Source organism: Phalacrocorax carbo, chromosome 1 (assembly GCF_963921805.1).
Source record: "Phalacrocorax carbo chromosome 1, bPhaCar2.1, whole genome shotgun sequence".
NCBI classification, from domain to species: Eukaryota; Metazoa; Chordata; class Aves; order Suliformes; family Phalacrocoracidae; genus Phalacrocorax; species Phalacrocorax carbo.
In genome coordinates, this window is record NC_087513.1 from 9,617,596 (window position 1) to 9,635,608 (window position 18,013).

The following is an 18,013-nucleotide window of genomic DNA, read 5'->3' on the forward strand; positions in this document are numbered from 1 at the left end:
GCTTTCTGCATGACCAAGGAGTATCCCAAAGAGAGGAACGTTAAAAAAGAAGCCATGAACTGAATAATAGGAAGTAAGGAAACAAAAGTGTACTTTCACCAGTGTTTTTAAAAAATGCCTTATTTAATGAGAATATTCCTCCTTTATTTTTTGGTGTCCACTAGAAAAGGATTGCTCTAATACAGAGTGATTCTGGCAGGACTCCTCGCTGTTACAATATACATCCTGGAAGAATGTAAGAAGCTGGATCAGTCTCTGTCCATCAGTCACATAAGTTTCAGCTTGGATATATATTTGAGCTCTTTATGACCTTGCAGATGCTTCTATTGTGAACAATCACTTCATTTGTTTCCCTTATTCTGTTTTATTTGATTTTATTATTTGCTGTTGAAGCCCAGATTTTTAATCATGCTTTTTTGTTTTTCACAACAAATAGCTTCACAAACAGTACAGTGTCATTCTTTGATCCCTTCTGACATTCAGATATAGGATAGAGTAAATACTCGCAGGCAAACTCAGAAAATACCAGGTTTTTTAGTACTGCTTAGGCAAACCTGGAGTTCCCCACCATACATCTGGATCTGCTCTGTTTTTCGATTTTGCCGACAATACGTTAACGTCTGGTAAATGGTCCACAGTGACTCATGTATTCAGAGACCTTAACATGCCAAAATAATTTGCTGTTGTACCTTTGCCTTCCAAAAATCAAGATGATGAAACTTATTGCTACAATGGGGTTTGTTCTAACACTACTTTAAACATCTGTCACCTTGATAATGATCATGATTATTAGCCTTTGGAACAATTTCTCCAGGTATCTCTCTTCTTTCTAGTTACTTACCTCAGGACTGGCAGTTTTGCTTATGTATCTGTTCTAGCTCAGGCCGAGGTTGAAAGCTGAGCTCAGAGATCATCCGCTGAAATTCCTGAGTCAGGTCAGAGATAAGTGATCAAATTGTAGCTTTAGCCTTAAAGTCTTTCTCTATATAAACTAAGGCTTCTCATCTGACTGAGACTGGTGTGTAGCTGTTAAGTAGCTTAGGCTGCAATAATTCATAAATATTAATAAATTATGGAAATATGTCTATTGGTATTAATGAGAGAAGTTATTAGTTAAGCTTAATTTCCATTTTTTTTCTGCTGCCAATCTAATCAATATTTAACTATGGAAAAAATAAACTGAACATTTTTTTCTATGCTGAACAAAACTGTTGAAAAGTACCTGATTTGTAAAAATTGCAGTCTTCCTTTTTAATCTAAAGCACGGTTTTCCTTTTCTATTACTTTTGCTTATGTTTCTTTGTACACTGAAAGCACCTGGAGCTATGAATTGACTTGATAGATACAGCAGCTTTCCACATATTGGTGGTCAAGTCTGTTTTCAAAAGCATTCACTCACTGCAGCTTCTTTTCTGCGGCCTCAGGTTCTCCCCTCATTGCAATCAGTGACAAAAGCCTTCATTCCTTGAAAGGAGAAAGTTTGAAAGAGAAAAAGTTAAGAGCTAGCTAACCAAACTAATCTATACACTGCATTTCATATCTTCTGCTAGGACAGAAGATATCTCTCCAAACCAAAGTATCAAACGCTGACTCCTGAATGCACTGGGATCCCTCACATTCGAGTTCAAGTTACAGTTTCTCAGCTGATAGAGCCACTGAATATATAAGCATTTTACATAGATGCACATGGTTTCAATGATACTTAAACTTATTAGTTTGTTTTTCTTTTTTGTTTTTTGAATTTTTTAAGCCATAGCCCTGAAGACTGAACGGCAGCCAGGCAGAGCCACATCTAGAAATGCTGCTGATGTAAACTGAGTTAAATCTAGTATAAAACCGAATAAATGATTTATACTGAAAGAAGAAATAAACAACATTAATTAAAAATCTGTTTGTTTAGTTTGAATAAAATACCTTTCTGTCAGACTCTGAAGGTAATTTTGTTCAACAAGAAACGGCAACATGTGGTCACTCTGTTTCCAGGTTGTAACGCTGAGATGAATAGCACCTTTCATAACAGAGTCCTCAATAACCTCTGGACTTGATCCTGAAAACACTTTGTATGTAATTATGTTGGCTTCAGCTGCACTACTTCAGGGTGGGTTTCACTCACTCAACATTAGACATTTAGGAGTAGACATGTAGGCTCCCTCTGCAGTCAAAGGAGAGATATAGAAAACACTAAGGAAGAAGTTCCCGTCTGAAGTATTTCAAAAATTTTTTTTAATTATGAGATGAATCATCATAGGCTAAGATTGACATCATTCTCTATTGACTGCATAAGGAGCCCCTGTGATCAGAAACCTAGGTTTTATGAAATAAGTTTATTGAAAATTTGAATGCATACATTTTTAATGAGCAAAGCCTGGGGTCTGTACCCCGGTCAGCTGAGCTAGTCGTGGAGACAACCTGTCAGTGCAGTATTCATCACTTTATTTAGTGTAAAGCCTACATTGCTAATGACTGATGCCTCCTTTGGCTAGAAAGGTGGTAGTCTAAAGGCCATAATGATGCTATAGTGCAATCAAACGTGGGTGCAGTTATGGTGTAAATGGAAGTAGTATGCAAGAAGGTTCATATGGACCAGAACCACAGTAATGGGGTGAGTGGGCTACAGCTCCCACAGAAACCAGTTCATCTGCTACAAATCTACACCTGACCACATGGGCAAGAGTGAATTGTGCTCCTGTAAAAAGCGCCATTGAATTGCGAGGCAAAAAAAGACAAGAAAATAGTACTGGTGTTTTCCCAACAGCTCCCCACAAAACACACTTCTAATTCAAAACATAGCTCGTTGTGGATTGTCGAGATACTCCAGATATGATGATGTGTGCTGCAGGGATTTTGCTAAGCTTTTGGGATTTGGCCTCCCTTCGCTGGGATTTAGATGCCTCACTAACCTCTTTTGGCTGGGCCAGGCTTCTTGTACAGACAAACCCAGACTTAAACCTTTGAAGTTTCCCTCCAGAGCTCCCAAAATCCACAACTTCCATGAATATATGCCTGTCTGCATTACAAATTATGGGGTGATCTTCAAGTTTCCTTCAAACCTCTTGTGCAGGTATTTAATGAAAGGATTTAAATGAAATAGTAGCACAGAACAGAGGGAGAGTGTAAACAAATGTCCTCTACTAAGTTACTGTTTCTAACCTTCTGACAGTGCTGATAACTCCCATCTTCCAGGCAAATTTTGTACTGACTTGGCCAGTAGTATATTATCTTAAGCTACTAACAACAATCTGTTCTCAATGATGAAGCTATAACAAATTTAATGTTTACCGTTTAAGGGAGACAATCTTTTAACGCAATCAAAATAACTATTTATTGAGGACAGTGAACATAAGCCCATGTAATGTATGCTGTAAATCATTAAGGCATGTGGTTCCATTTAACACTATTTTGCTTGCAAAGTGATCACCTAGAGTTAAGGTTTGCCCTAAATTGAATCGGAAACAAAAATATCCAAGAATAAATAATAAATAGGGTGTGTTTTGGACAAAGCTATCTTTTAGAGCCAGAAAGAACATTTCTACTAGAAGCATTGCTTGGATGTTTGTCTTCTTTTAACCACAAGTACGTATTTTCACTAGAAAAAAGTGACTTTCAGGCATTCACAAAGATTTGTTCATGCTAAGGATAAACAGAACTAGATATCCTGTGTTCTGAGACAAGAAAATATATGGAACTGTTTCTTGTAATAGTGCTCATGTTTTATTAAAGTGAGGGTGTTTTTTTATTATTGCTACAGCCACTGCTCAGTGGAACTGGAGTTCTCTGGTTTTATTCTTACCCTCCCCTGCCTGCTGCCGAAGCCAATACATCAATACAGCAGTTGTTGCCACTAAGTGAGAGCAGGATAATGCCTTAAACCGGTTAGTTCAACCACTGGTTTCATTGGAAGTAGAAACAGGAGGTAGAAATGCCCTTCCTTAGAAATACAGAAATATAATTTTTACAAAGCAGGAAAATTAGTTCAATTAATTTCTTATGAAAACTAATTTCTTGTCTGACTCATAAAATACATGGAACTGTGGGCTCTCAGAAGCTGCTTTCCTTTCCTATCCAGGACATCTGAAGATATACAGCAAACTTTTTTGTTATAGTATCTATTTAGTAGAGACTGAATTCATATCCCAACCATGATCTGTAGACAAAATTTTTATTCTTCCCACCATACGTGGGCCGGATCCCACATGCACGATGCACCAAAGCTTGAACTGAAGTCAGTGGAAATTATAGATGCTTCATGAGACAGTTGAAGTCTTGAGAGGACAGAGACTAAATAGTCACAAGAAGGCACTTGGGATGTGACATTATTTAATTCGTACCTAACCCTTTGACTTGCTGAACAAAGTTAAAAGTTGTGAACTCCAATGGAGTTTGAACATGTTCAGTAACTCAGGATCAGATCCCTTATGATTAAGTTTTTATAATTAGCCAGCTAAAATCATGACAGGCAGCAAGACAAGGATGGATATTTGACTTTCACCTAATACTTTTAAGAAAGGTTTTGTCCCCTTTGAAGTAATATCTTAGACTTTCTGTGCACCTTTCATAAAAGTTTCCCTTTGTCTCTCTTTTTTTTAACATCAACTCAGTGAAGACATTATCTTTTACATCTTATAGCAGTGAATGAAGTGAAATCTGCTCTTATATGGGAGATGTAGCGGCTAGAAATGCCTCCCTTTATCACTTTAACCCCCAGGAGAATTTATTCTGATGCAATCTACAGTGCATGCTGAGTTTCTTCACCAACTGGTAGACTGAAGGATCCTTGACGACCTCTCTCTGCTCTGACTGCTTCTTTTTCTCAACGCTTTAGATCAGGTAGAACTTGGCATGATGAGGTGAAAATAAAATTAAAGGGCTTACAGAAACCTTTGTCAGTCAGTGTTTGAAACTTTATGGTCCTCAGGTACAGTGTGTAGTGGGAATAAGGATGCCATACAGATGCCTGGTTCCCTGCAATGACCTGCATACATTTATCCTAAGGAAGGGAAAAAAGAAAAACCAAAAAGCTATTTAAGGAGGAACACCGTTATGAATAAATCAGATTACAACTGCAATGTCAAGGCTCTCTCCAAGCTATATTATAATGAAAAGAAAGGAGCAGATCCTGACACTGGCTTTAAGGGTTCTTGAAGCGGGAGAAGACATTAAATCAGTGTGCACAGCTGTGCAGGTGCTGCATTGTGATTGCCAATGCTGGAGTAAAACAGATATTCTTCTTTTCAAATTGGTGGGAGAGGGAGTGAGCAGCATCTCTTGTCTTGCTCTGGAGACCACCAAAGGTCAGCCTAGATGAATCAGCTCAGGGCAACGGACAAACTTTGGCTATTCCCATTCAGACAAGGCAAAAATCTAAGTTGCACAAAGAGAGCAGAAGAAGGGCCTTTAACTTCTAACGGACTGCAAGGGGGCAATTCAACACCTCTCTAATGGTATTCTGTTTCTTTCTCATTCTCTTTAAAACACCTGACTTTTAGTAACTATGTGACACATATATATATGTGATATATATACACACACACATATGTAATTCTCTGCTCTACATCATCCATGTGTGCAGGTCCCATTATTATCAGTGGAAATACACCTACTGTCTTCAGACAATATTTATCCAGATTCTTAGACGGTGTTGGAGTCTGAATTTGGCTGTATTGTAAGTGTGGGACCCAGCCTGCAAATATGCTTGCACAGAAGCTGTAGGTGCTTAGTGACCCAGTCTTCCCCAAGGGGGCACATTTGGTGGCTGAGTCACAAATCTGGGCACTTGAGGTTGACTGGATGAGGTGGTTTCTGCTCCCACCTCATTCTTCCAGAGGCTTCCCCATTTTTGGATGAGGAGCTCAACTGCACACACAGCAGCTTCTTCACTGTTCCAGCTCACAGTCCAGCAGATGAGAAGGCTTTATTTAATATGCCAGGTACAGAAGCTGCTCCATGTTTGACATTTTCATGCCTGCTGCTGGGAGCAGAGGCAGGGATGGGTGGCTGGGAATAAGCACTGCCAGTCTTCAAGCCACGCAGGTTTGTAAGGCAACACACCCAATTTCTGGGTCTTGTCAGTAGAGAGTGGGAGCTTCCTCTGAAGATTTTCAGAGATGGACAGGAGTTACAGGATCTTCTCCTGAAGGACCTCAAAGACACCAAACGCATAGTTGTTCAATTGGAAGGGATTCACTAGGAACAATTTAGCCTTACATTTGGAATACAGCTTCTCTCCTTAAGAGATTTAAGCAATGTCATTGCATTGCACAGTGCTGCAGGCATTTCTGTCACTACTTACAGAAGGAATAATAGCACTCAGCATAAAGATAAATGCTATAGTGTGGCAGCATGCTGCTGTCTCATGTTTCTCCTGCAGCCTTTGCTAGAGATCATCTATCTGCTTTGACAATTTATCTCACATGAAAATAGTTTTCTCTGAAATATGCCAGTTTGGCATTACAATATCTGGACAGTGTTCAGACTTATGATCAAGCAGAAAAGGAAGGGAATAGAAAGTAACAAAACCAGCTTACCTCCTTCCTAATTTTAATTATTTGCTAAAGATCTATTTGTTGATTTAATTCATACTTTCCATAAGGAAAGAAAAATGCAGATATTTGATGTTCAGCTTCTGCTTTTTTATAAACCACTCAGCCTTACAGGAAATTTGAACTCAGCCCAGGGCACCGGGCATGGAATTCAGTCTTCAGGGAGCCTCAGTTTAACTATAAAAGACAAAAAAGGGAGAGAAAAAAAAATACACTTTTAAAATTCATGTTTTTAAGAACCTGTTGAATATTTCTTCCATCCAACAGTCACTGTCCTTTCTGCAGGAAGAATAACATCATCATCACAGTCATTATAATCATCACATCTTCAAAATGTTGACAGGAGTCTATCTTCCAATAAACTTAAGCAATTTCTGTAAATTTGGCAAAAATTCCAATAACTTTTGGGGTATTTAGAACACCCTGTAAAGGGCAAATGCAGACCTGACCAAAAAAGTCACTGAAAGAGGTAGCACCAATGCAGTCACCGAGAAAGGTAAAATTCCTTCTAATGTCGCCCAGTGAAGCTATACTTGCCTACTCTGGAATTTTCTGAACAGAGGTTTAAAATACAATGCCAAGGAATGCATCAACTGATCATTTAAAATGATACGTTGCAGATGGTAGCGTCTCCTCAGCCTGTGTCCATGGTATGACCTTGTGTGACGTTGCTTACAGCCTCAGCAACAAGGAATAAGAAGGCATGTTGGTCCTGCACTGTCCGCGCAGATATGGAATGAACTTTCTCGGTTTTCATGCAGCAAACAGCCACAAGAGGGCATCTTTTTTCTTGGTTTCTTCCACGTCAATAAATAGCTTAATTATTTCAAATATTCGTTTGTATAATTCTTGAAAGATGAATCTTCTGCTATTTATTCCACCAAAAATATGTGTTCTCATGATTTTCAAGAAAAAAAAAGAAGTAGCTACTAAAATAAAAGCTTTTCCCAAAACCATTTCTATTATATTTCACAGAGACTGCAGGCTGGTGCCACAAATCAGAAAAGGGGACATTCACACTGATTTCTTCTTCAAGGAGTCTGAAACACCGCCAGTACATAAAGCAAGCAGTACTTTTCAACATGATTTCTTTTTACCAGTATTCATGTTTTCCGAATACTTCAAAGCCCAATTCTGTAGTTCTAACGAATGCTTAAAAAATCATGAGGGATTTTTCCTCCATCAACCTGCTCCTCAATTTTTTTTTCTTGAGTTTCTTCTGACACAGCAGAGTGTCTGTGATGTTCAGTGAGTATCTGGGAGCAAGGTAAAGTGCAAAAATCATTCCACAGGGACTTAAAACACAAACCGGGCTCTAATCCGCATCGTACGTATCACAATGATATTTTTATTAAACAGTGCCATCCAGGGATTAAAGCAATGGAAGCTTTTATTGACGATAATTAAACGAAGGTGGAAAATCAGGCATAAAATCCCCTTTTGCTGGCCTTAAAAGAGCAGTAGTCAGTGGCTACTATGAAGCAACCTGTCTTCAAATTCCACCGTTTATTTTGTGGGAATGTAAGGCACATATAGACAAATAGAGTCTGTGTATCTGTGTGGGCAAAGTTTATAAAAACAACATCAGCTTGGTACTGTAGTAACAAACTGTTTGAAAAGCCTATATAAAAAAATGTAAAGCCTGCTTTTGGTGAACTTAAAAAAACCCCCATGTTTAGATCCTGTCTTGGATACCCAGACCACCCATCTAACTTCTGTGTGAATGGCAGGTGAAGATGAAGTTCTGCTGAGGGGTGTAACATGGTGGAAACTCCAGTATATTCCTCTGGACTTCTTTGGTTCTCCTGTTCATGGGAGCAACAGTCGGGGTCTGTTCTGCAACAGAGTCACCAGCTGAAGACTTTCAATCTGAGCTCTTCACTAAGGGAAACAGTTTTTGAAAGAGCCTCAGTGTGTCTTGTCTGGAAGTGTCTGATATTATCTGTGCCATGTGTTCAATGGCTCTCAGCCTGTGGGCAGAAAGGCTCTTCCTCGGGCAGCCACAGAAGGAAATATGTTGGAGAAAAGGGTTTGGTGTGGGAGTGGGTTGGTCCAGGAGAGAAATTCTCTCTTAGGAAGTGGTCTGCAGCATGCGAAAGCTGGAGAACCACCGATGTAGCACATTCCACGGGCAAAACAAATAAACGCAAAGGCAGATGTATCCCTGGCAGCTACAGTTTTGCATGTGGGCTATTCTTAAATGTGCACCAACCCCTAGCTATGGGCCACTGCCCGGCTGCTCTCTCCTTATCAGTAAGTGTGGTGGGCTTGCTTTTCTTTCTCTTTTTAATTTCCAGTCTACCATCCAGTGACCTGTAGTTCATGCCCAGCGGGAATGTGCCACGGGGATGAGCGGACCTGAGGCTTTTTTAGACGTTATGATCTGGACCAGCACCTGCACAAGGCGATCACGATACTAGGGTGGGATGCTCCTGTGCACACTCACAGGTCTGTGGTCCAGGGCGAGCGCAGGGTGCCTCGGTGCCCGCTCTCAGCAGGGCGGGCACGTCGCGGCCCCAGCCTCTGTGGGTGCCTGCGGGTGCGCTCCGCTGCTCTTCACCGAGTTAATGTTTCGCGGCGGCCGGGGCTGTGACCGGCGGCGGCAGCGGCGGCGGCGGGTGTGCGCCTGAGCCGGCGGGCACACCACACACGCACGCACACGCACACGCACACGCAGCAGCCCATTTGCTGGAGGGGTGTGCATGTGCGTGCGAGGGAGTGGAAAGGGGTGGCGGGGATGGAGGAAGGGAAGCCAGGGGAAAGTCTGACACTCGGCGCAGAAGGAGCGAGACCCTCCGCCGCCGCCGGGGAGGAGCCCGCCTCGCTCGCAACGCCTCCAAAAACCCGGCCACCGGCCCCGGCCCCGCACCGGCCGCACCCCGCACCTCGCCGCCGCTCCGGCTCCCCGGCAGGTACCGGACCGTCCCCGCGGGACTTTACGCCGCCCCGCTGCGCGCTGGGGCACTTTTCCTCGCGGCGGCGGAGGGGGTGGACCTGGGAGTGGGGGTGCGTGGGAAAGTGCGCGGGGTGCCCCTGCCCGTCCCGGCCGCACCTGGCGGCGGTGCCCGGGCCGCCGCCTCCAGTCGCCGGGGAGCGGAGGTGCGCTGCCGCCGGGAAGCCCCTCGGCTCTGCCCTGGGAGCGCAGCAGAGGTGCGGGGGGGGCGGTCAGGGCCGAGGAGGCGACGGCTTTGGGGAGCAGGGGTTACCGGCTGGGGGGGGGGGGCACCGCTGCGGGCGGAGGGAAGGTGTTTCCTACCCTCAGCCCCGGCGCCTCCACGCCCGCTCCTGCTTCGCATAGGTGTCTCAGGGCGATGGGGAGGGCGGCACGGACATCGGCCCGTGTCTAGCGGCAAAACTGTTGCGTGCTGGAGCGACGGCAAAATTCCTTCCTTTCCACACAGTCCTCCAGCATTGCCGTGAGCGCGCCCGTGCCGAGCGCGCCCGTCCCCGGGAAGCGCCGAGCACCTGGCTGGCCTGGGGTGCTCCCCGAGATGAGATTATTCATCTTCTCGCACTGACAACCTCTACTTTGCTTTGTGCAATAACACGGAGGGTGGCTAAGCTCCTTGTTTTGCAGTGAATATTACAAAATGAAAGTTGTTGCTTCTAGAAAGGAAACATTCCTGAGCACCTTAGGTAATTGGTGACTGTGGACTGAAGAAGCGCAAAGCAGCCACCTACATTTCCCTTAAAGAAGCTTTACTTTGATTTGAAATGGGAAAACTTGTCCAAGAACAATAGAGATCAATGGGGCAGTCTGACCATAAGCAGAGAGCACTTTGCTGAGAAAGCAGCAGCTGAGTGCTGCATCTGTGGCTCTGACCCGGGCCGTGAAGATGCAGGCAGGAACTTTTGCAAGAATTTTAGCATGTCACTTTTTCCTTTTTACTACTTACTTGCAAATCTAGGGAACAAGTAAAGAGACTTGATTTCACCGTTTACCATGAGGAGGTGTTTAATACTATATGGCACAACATTGTAATACTGTTTTTAAAACCCTTATTAGTCTAGTTGATGTGATTTTCCACCTTTGCCTTTGATTAATTTGTTTAGCCTGTTATATGCCTGATCCAGAAATGCACCACTCATCATCTCCTGCAAGGTATGTAAGGGCCAAGGTGTTTATTAAATCTGTGAAAGCTGGGTGTCTAAATAGCTTTCTAAAGAGGAATTGGGGTATTTTAGTTGATAATTGTAATCCTACTGTCAAACAGAGGTACTCAAATTCTGCAGGTGTCACACCTCTTTTTCTTAAAGTTTCCATGACAAGTCCTGCTCTGAGGTGCTTCATAAATAGAAGAATTTTAGCCTTGATCAGGCTGAGCAGCTTGGCTTCACTTTTATTTGAACTTTATTTTGGCTTGGACATCCAGACTAGCCTGAGATCCAGGAACTAAATTTACTTTCCCTCTCCTTACCACTGGACCAACCCAACAGGGATTCTCAGGGATTCTCAGAGCAGATTCCCCATTAGGTGCGGTGCTGAATCACAGAGATGTGCTCCAAACCAGGCAGAAATGTTTTTGAGCCAAAGTCTCCCACAACCAGTATGTGGGCTCTGCCCATGGAGCGCTGTAACCAGAAATGGAAATAGCATCTGCCCCAGTATCGTCTGCCGCGTCTCAAAATATAAGAAAGACGGCAGTTACAAAAGCTGGTGTGAGATGCTCCAGGACAACAATCCCAGGAAGAGAGAATTGCTTTCCAGTAGTGCTAAGGTGACTAAATCTCAGAAAGATATAATTTGAGCTGTATTCCCATCCTCAGCTTTGATTTTATGGGTAGCTGCTGTAAAATTACCTTGAAGAGCAATACCTCTTTTGAATCCCACGCTCTCAAGCACCAGCCTCCGCCCGCTTCTCTCCGGCTGCTGATGGTGCTTGCAGCCGACCTTCCAAAACACTGCTCATAATAGGCCTTATCTCCTTCTACTTCTTAATGTTTTGTTGTTTTTGTTTCTGTTTTTCTGAGAGGTGATGTTTTCACTGTAGATACCACTGTGTTCATTACGCAAATTACACTGCACCCTTGAAATTCTGTTGGGATTTTGTAATGGAATTAAAAGAAACAAGGCCCTAGGAAAAAACAAAGTGTTAATTAAGCTAGAATATTAAATGGAAATAGATGATGTTCTTCGGGAAAGAGCCCTTTAAAGTGTTTGAGGATACTGCATCTTTATTACTCAGAGATTAAATAACGATAGTTAAGTAAAACCACAGTGTAAACACCAAGAAATTAAAAAGTGAAGCTAAAGAATGAAACACTCCCAACAAAACCTGTCCCTATTTTGGTCCCAGCAGGAGGGATAGACTCAGCATCTCTTTCCAAGCGCTATCACAGAAAAAGTGCAGGTGCAAATGTCCCACATGGTCAGGGTCTTTACATTTTAATCTGCAGAAGGTCAAAGTCATTCAGAGTCTCTCTGTGAGCATGCTGTCACCTTAGGGTGGTCAAAATAATGATTTATTCCTGGATTCTTTTTGAATCACTGATTTGCTTTGTCTCTTGTTATGCTTTTTGCCTTTAAAACCAAAGAAACTGTAATCTCAGGTGTCTCTTCACTGTGCGCCACTGCAATGTAGACATACGGGTTACCTGTGGCTCCGGAGAGGCTGATTCATCAGCTGGGAATCAGCTGAATTCCCAGCACATGCCGGCATTTCTTTGGCGAACCCCCACCACCCCCACCCCGTGCTGGAATTGGCCACTGAGCCACCTCTATACTCTCTGAGGTTTCCTACATGAGGGAATCCTTCAATGCTGGTTAAGCAGGCTTTCCCACCGCGCTTTCCTGGCAAGGCAGCCTGCGGGATAGCCAGAGCTATATTTGGCCCATTGTCTTTTTAACCCATGGAAAATGCTTAAGGTGCACACTAAGTGTCGCTAAATCAGACAGACACAGTGAACGTGCGATGTGTTTGTTTTCCTTGCTTTCTGGATTTTCTCCAGCTACAAACAAGCAACAGAGAAGCTCAGAGTAAAGCCATGCCCATGAGATGTGAAGCATGGTGGCTGCATTTAAACTATATGTGAAGCAAACTTTTGCTCCATGGGCGTGCTATTTTTATCTTTTTATAGTGCTGCACCTCTGTCGTACTTCTTAACACAATCTCCGCCCTCCCCTCCCCCACCGCCACCCCCCGCCCCAGCATTTCTGTCTGGGTTTTATATACTTTATAAACTTAGCAATGGCAATGACTCAGTGCTTAAATTATCCCTGTATAAATCTTTGGTTCTTTTATCTTCTTCTTTCTATCCTTGTGTGTTCAGAAGGGCCCCTCTCTGGTATTGTTATTTTTCACATCCTAGAGACATGCTGTGTGAACATCCACGTGTTATCTGACAGTGGGTGATAAAAAAAACGGCAAAAAGAAAAAAAAAAAGCAGCCTTTCTATTCCACTCTTCCCAGCTTAGACGGATCCAACATTTCATGGAGGGGGTCCAGGATGAGTCAGGGAGCAGTGGTGTGGTCCAAAATTCCAGTTTGCATTACAGCTGGGAGGGAGCATTTAGCATCATGTGGATTTACTTTCTTTTAACGGGAACGCCGAAATAATTTATGGAAGTCATATAGCCTAATGGGCAGAACAGATAACAGTAAGCCAAGAAGAACCTGGATTCCCATCTGGGTTGAATCATTGACTCAATTTGACTATCAGGGTGATGGGTATGGTGTTTAAACCTAGAACATTATTCTGGCCTTAACTAAATCATTGTGCTTCCCTGCAACATAACTGGGATATGTGATCAAGGTTCAGAGCTCTGCTGGCACCTAACATTTTACCTAATAGACAGCTTCCCTGGTCAGACTAGGCTCAGCACATTACAGGTATTTATTTGCGGCCTTAATTTGCAGGTTATGTATGGCTAAAGACAAATCCATGCTCTAGAGCTCATATGCACGTGGAGGCCTGTAACTTGTGAGGACCTTCGGCACTGCATGAATTCCACACTGTATATATTACTCAGCTTTCAGTAACATGGATCCTTTTTGTACATCTTTGAGTATTTTTCTTCCTGGGTTATTGTAAACAGAAAGAAGAGTTGTGTGTGCTTTTTCTTTTAATGTGGTCAGTTTAAAAGCAAAACAAATATCTATAATTAAACTTTTCCAATGTAGTTGGTCAGTGAATCAGGAGACTTGCAGGAAGCAGATGTCATGCAGAAGAAGAGAGGCTAGAAAGTTCTGTAGCATCTAAGCATACTCAATGATATGTTGAGTCTTTGTTGCTGTTGTTTTCTTATTTATTTTTTCCAAGGGGATAGGGAGGAGAGAAGTTACCTATTTTCCTGTAATATCCCCTTCCAAAAATACTGGAGACATTGCAACTGATTTCATCTTGCATCAGCATAACTCAGGACTAAATGCACTGGAAACAGAAAGCCTAGGATTAACTGAAAGTTATACAAAAGTAAGATTGTCGTGAAATGAAAGACTTGCGCCTGTTCGCCTGTTCTCAGTCTATCTGTGCTTAGTGTACTTCAAGGGACTTAAGCACATGTTTAAAGATAGACTGCTGTGTAAAATGCCCTCTTGAAAGCAGTACTTTCCTAAAGTCTAAATCTAGAGTCAGATCAAGTCTTTTAAAAGTTAAGTGCAGTCCTGAGGAGTGATGTGGCCAAATATTCCAGTTTAATCTTGGCTAGAATTTTAACATTCTGAAGAGCTAGATCTAATGGTATGTGCCTACCTAGCTTGTTATATTCCCCTGGAATTTATCAATGACACACTCCATATAATTGTGGTTACTTTTTGTCCATCTAAAATCCTTTTTTGGTTTTGCAAGAGCAAGACTGCAAAGAGGGAGTATGTAAAAAATTCTTTCTCAACCAAAAGCAAAAAGTGGATTTTTTTCCCCCTTCCACAATGAAGAATTAAAACAATGTCTGTTGCTCTCATGCTTAACATCAGAATCTTTTCTAAAAAATAGTAAGAAGAAAGATGAATTTTTCATATGGAACTTATTCCCTGTAATTTTATAATGTACATATGTGAGGTTTTATGAAGACTTATACTAAAAGGCTTTAGAACAGTGTAATAAAGGAAAACTGTTCATAACATCCTTTGGTACCAAAAGAGCTAAACAGCTACGCTTTGAAAGAAGGAAATAAAATGAAGGGCAATGACAAGTAGTGATAGACTGCTGCAAATGCAGTTCCTTTTCTCCAAGATTACAGAAAGAACCAGCCTTGACTGTAAGGTTCTCTGCACTATTTTCCTGACTTTCTTCATAATCTGTACCTTTGCAAGATGTGACATTCCTATTTCCACTCTCTGACTTCTGAAAGACAGGTTCCTCCTGCATATAAAATACCAATCATTTACTTAACTTCATGGCTTATTTTCTCTTTAAGCAGGTTTCTGAAAACCTGTATTAAGGACATAAATAAATCTTCAAAGCCACTACAGTATGTCCTGCTAACAAGGGTGATGGCATGTTACATCTCTGAAGATCTGTTGTTGCTTAATAGAAATCAGAGGAGACACAGGAACAAATCTGATTGTGTCTGTCTTCCATATTTCATAAAATCTTATTTTTAGTAAGCAGCATGCATATGATATGGATAGTCATCATTTATCACTTCTGTTGATATAGTCATTAGCTACAACCAGTTGTCCTTTTTTCATTCAGAGAAGTTCTTACTAATTTGTTAGCTATATTGCAGTAACATCGGGAGGTCCCAGTCAGAAATGAAGGTCCTCCTGCATTTAGCACTGGTGATATATTCAATTAAACAAAAAAAACAAACCCCGCTTTCAACCACAGGGTAAGGCAAGAGTCAGCAAGCACAGAAGACCAAGAGATGTGTGTTCCTCAAGAAGACAGTAACAAAACCAACTTTATTTCATAGAATACACAGAGGTCTTAACCTGTTTTTCTGTTGTTGAATGATATAAGCATCAGGGCAAAGCTGACTTTGTAATGGCATTATGAGATCCCCTGTTGTGAAAGATAAATAGCAAATTTGGCCTAATGCCTCAGTAAATTAATTACATTGAATTAACCTGACTTTTAGTTCCTGTGGCCTCCTTAGTTTAGCAGATTAATTTCTGAACAATGCAGCCTCAAAGAATCTACTTTATTGTGGGGAGTTATATTATAAGGAAGTTAGAGGATTTTCTAGAGGCACAAAGTCTCCACATGAACAAATCTGGAATTCTTGGATCCACTGAGCCACGTAGTACTTTGAGTCCAAGACTAAGCCTTTGTGTTTCAACTGGAGCAGAACTCTCGCCTTCAAAAGTAAGGAAAAAAAAAAATCTGTTACAAATATGATGCAGAAACACAAACTTACCAAGAAGGAGAAAAGATAATTCAGTTTTTTCTTGATCTAGAGATCAGGCATACCAGTTTTTACCTGATCTTTATGTATCTCAGCACGTTAATAGTGGAGACAGTTGGCATCATCCAGTTTGTTAAGAGCAAAATATTGTAAATCATTAATCTGTAGAAACAAGTCAACTGGAAGGAACAGAAATCCAAGCATAAAGGGTGAACTAATAAAAGCAGATGTCTTTATTATCTCTATCCCTTTCCTATAATACCAGGTTTTTGTAAGTAGTTTTTTCGCCAATGGATCTTTAAATCTGCCTGTCTTCATTTCAGAGTTTTAAGTTGATAAAGTATATTTCATGAATGGGATCCTGCAAAAGTAGTCCCGGATGAGGGGTTTCATAATGATTATTTTAATGACAGGAAAACCATCCACAGATGGGTGGGTTAATTTGGCACAAACCACTGTACACGTCCAATGACTGTGATGTACTCTGGAGCTGAGGGGCAAACTTCTGCTACAGTTTGCAGATAAAACTGCTGCACTGAGGACGTGGACAGTGTCCATGGGAATGACAGTAGCATGCAACAGTTGTTATGTTCCAAAAGTATTTCTATAACAAGCTGCAATTTCTGCTGGTGTAAATTAGAGATGCGTAACTGAAATTAGTGGATTGATTTGTAATAGCTAAGGGCAGTCCTAGGTCTTTAGAAGAAATGAGCAGCTCTAAAAGCTGAAAGAGGAAAGCAGAGATTTAAGTTAGTGGTATACACTGAAAGCATTTGTGGGAAGAGTTGTAAAGAGAGGACGGAAACTGAAGTACTAAGCAAGTACTCTCGCTTCTTGTGCACTGACTGGGTGATTGTGGTGGGATCCCCAAAAGCGACAAGTCATGAGGAAAGGCTGTGTAAGCCAGCTTGCAGAAAGTTAGGAGGAACACTCTGCAGCTTAGGCCCCGAGCTGCAGATATAAGCGCCTAAGTTCATTTGGGATCCTCAGCCATGAGCTCTCCCAGCAGATAGGCATCTATGTAGGGTCAGTGTTTTCTTTGCGTCAAAATTTAAAATAAAATTGAAATAAATATATTTCCGTGGTTCAGGTGCCTGCTCTTGCCTGAGGTGACCTGGAAGTGCAGTTTTTCAAGCACCTACCTGAGTGGTGGTGTTGCTGGTGCTTGGGAGTGTGGCTTTCTCAGCCAGCAGCGGTTCCACTTTGTTGCAAGTGCTCTGTTATCAAGGCCCCAACAGAAAGGGTCTGTGGCTTGGCATGGTTAGAGCATCATCTTTCAGGGATAAGATTTCTTTTACTGGACCTGCTGCAATTAATGCTTTGGTATCAGTGTTGATATTTCCTATTTGATACTGAACTACACTGTTGAATTAACCATTGGGAGTCTAATCCTACCTGCTCCTGAAGGAGCGCACTGAACTTGGGGCTGCTGATTAAAGGTGTTGGGAGAGGTAGATCATCTGGATTCAGTCTGTGGGAGAACTGGGCACGCTTGGAGCCCACCCTGGCTTTGCAAGTAAGGTGGGCAGAGCAAAGGCTCTTTTTGAACGCCACAGGCACTGAAGAGTTTGGAATAATCATGACTTTGTTGTATGTGTGCCCAGTGGCCCTGGTGCCATGGGGGACCCGTTGTTAAGCAGGTTTCACTACATGCAAAGCCTGGTTAAAAGCAGGAGAGATGTTTTATACTGGTCTCTAATGCTGAACCTGGCTGACTGAAGAGGCAGTTAAGATCATAAAGCTCTGCTGTTAATCTAATCTTTTGGCTAAAACAATTTTAATAGACAAGGATGCTTTACATAACTTCTGCCTGAATCATTGTGGTCTGTTGATCTGATGTCTCCTTGTCATGGTTTAGCCCCAGTCAGCAGCTGAGCCCCACGCAGCCGCTCGCTCACTCCTCCCACCCCAGTAGGATGAGGGGGAGAATTGGAAGAGCAAAAGTAAGAAAAATCATGGGTTCAGATGAGAACAGTTTAAGAATTAATATAAAATAAAATAATAAAAACAACAATAACAACATAATGAAAAGGAAAACAACGAGAGAGAGACACACACACAGAACCAAAGGAAAAAAAAACAAGTGATACAGCTGCTACCACCCACCCACCGATGCCCCACCAGTCCCCAGGCTGTGACTGCTGCTTCCCCTGGCCGACTCCCCCCAGTTAATATACTGGACATGACA

At 42.1% G+C, this 18,013-nt stretch overlaps 1 protein-coding gene and 1 long non-coding RNA gene across 3 annotated transcripts in view; one reads left to right on the top strand and one right to left on the bottom strand.

Moving 5' to 3' along the window:
- Nucleotides 1-3,407: 3,407 nt before the first annotated feature.
- Nucleotides 3,408-9,928, bottom strand: LOC135312014 (uncharacterized). The gene is made up of 3 exons (XR_010371629.1): nucleotides 9,796-9,928; nucleotides 6,525-6,716; nucleotides 3,408-6,139 (listed from the first exon to the last, which is right to left on the bottom strand). It is a non-coding gene; the product is annotated as an uncharacterized LOC135312014 (long non-coding RNA).
- The window catches only part of SEMA3D (semaphorin 3D), a 143,636-nt gene continuing 134,591 nt past the window's right edge, over nucleotides 8,969-18,013 (top strand). Inside the window, exon 1 of one of the 2 annotated variants that reach the window (XM_064443768.1) lies at nucleotides 8,969-8,987. The gene's annotated coding sequence lies outside the window, so the exon portion shown is untranslated. Of the gene's footprint in view, nucleotides 8,988-9,170; nucleotides 9,452-18,013 lie in introns of those variants that run through there. The other variant, XM_064443758.1, reaches the window with a different exon arrangement.